General features: G+C 43.6%; 1 non-coding gene across 1 annotated transcript; it reads right to left on the bottom strand.

The window, feature by feature from the left end:
• Window positions 1-837: 837 nt before the first annotated feature.
• On the bottom strand, window positions 838-944 carry LOC131654283 (small nucleolar RNA R71). The gene has a single exon (XR_009299325.1). It is a non-coding gene; the product is annotated as a small nucleolar RNA R71 (small nucleolar RNA).
• Window positions 945-1,391: the final 447 nt, after the last annotated feature.

Genomic DNA, 1,391 nt, shown 5'->3' with positions numbered 1-1,391 from the left:
ATTCTTTATTTTCTCACAATCACTTTCCCTTAGGAACAATCGAAATTTTAGTACTCCTAGCTTTACATAGTAACCTTAGATAACGGTAGATCGATTCATAGTCCCTGTGGATTCGATATCTTTTAAAACTACACGACACGACTGTGCACTTGCAGTTATCAGATTTATAGACACGTAAAGTCGCGATCAAGTTTTTGGCGCCGTTGCCGGGGACTATTTAAGTCGATATCGTAACTCACTGTTACACCGTAGAGACTAGGATTATTCTTCCCTTTCTTTCTGAACGATTGTATGCCAAATACTCGTTCACAAGGAGGAGATTTAATACAACGAATTAACGAGATCGAACGTTTCATTAACGTCAAACGTCGAGCTCGCAATCTTCCCGAAGTAGACCCAATTCCGATTGATCAGGAGTTGATTTTTACTGATCCAACGAATCAATTCACCCCAAAGTTAGAGATGGTTGCTCTTCGTCCTCTTAGAGAATATGCCGCTCCTTCGCGCGCTGAACCGCACTCGAGTATCGCACCACCTGCGATTGAGGCGAACAATTTCGAACTGAAACCTTCACTGGTCCAAGCTGTTCAACAGAATCAATTCTCTGGAAGCCCTGTAGACGACCCTAACCTCCATTTATCTGTGTTCGTGCAATATGCCGACACTGTCAAAGCTAACAACGTTAGTTCCGAAGCTATTCGATTACGTCTCTTTCCTTTCTCCTTGAGAGATAGAGCTAGAGCGTGGCTTCAATCCCTGCCTTCGAACTCCATAACCACATGGGACGAATTGAAGAGAGTATTTTTAGCTAGATATTTTCCGCCTAGCAAAACTGCTATGCTCAGAGGTCAAATCAACGGATTTACCCAGAAAGATAACGAATCACTCTTCGAAGCTTGGGAACGTTATAAGGACATGCTTAGACTATGCCCTCATCATGGACTCGAACCATGGCTGATCATCCATACTTTCTATGGTGGTCTCTTATATAACACTAAAATGACTATAGATGCCGCTGCTGGCGGAGCATTAATGGACAAGCAACATGATGAAGCATATAACCTCATAGAGAACATGGCACAAAACCATTACCAATGGGGTGGAGAACGAGCCGCTCTAGAGAAAGCCCAAACCAAAGGAGGAATGTACGAAATAAGTGGTATAGACCGCGTTAACGCGAAAGTAGACGCTTTAACTCAAAAGATCGAGAACTTAACCGTCACTCCATCAGCCACCGCTGCTGCTGTAATACCTAACTGCGAGATCTGTGGATTGACTGGACATGTAGTTGTCGAATGTCAACTCTTGACTGGAACCCCATCTGATCAAGTAAATTACGCTCAAGGAAACCCTTACTCTAACACGTACAACCCTGGATGGAAGAACCATCC

This window comes from Vicia villosa, linkage group LG2, assembly GCF_029867415.1.
Source record: "Vicia villosa cultivar HV-30 ecotype Madison, WI linkage group LG2, Vvil1.0, whole genome shotgun sequence".
NCBI lineage: Eukaryota > Viridiplantae > Streptophyta > Magnoliopsida > Fabales > Fabaceae > Vicia > Vicia villosa.
Note: the sequence above shows the minus strand (reverse complement) of the source record. Positions and strands in the feature narration are given on the sequence as shown.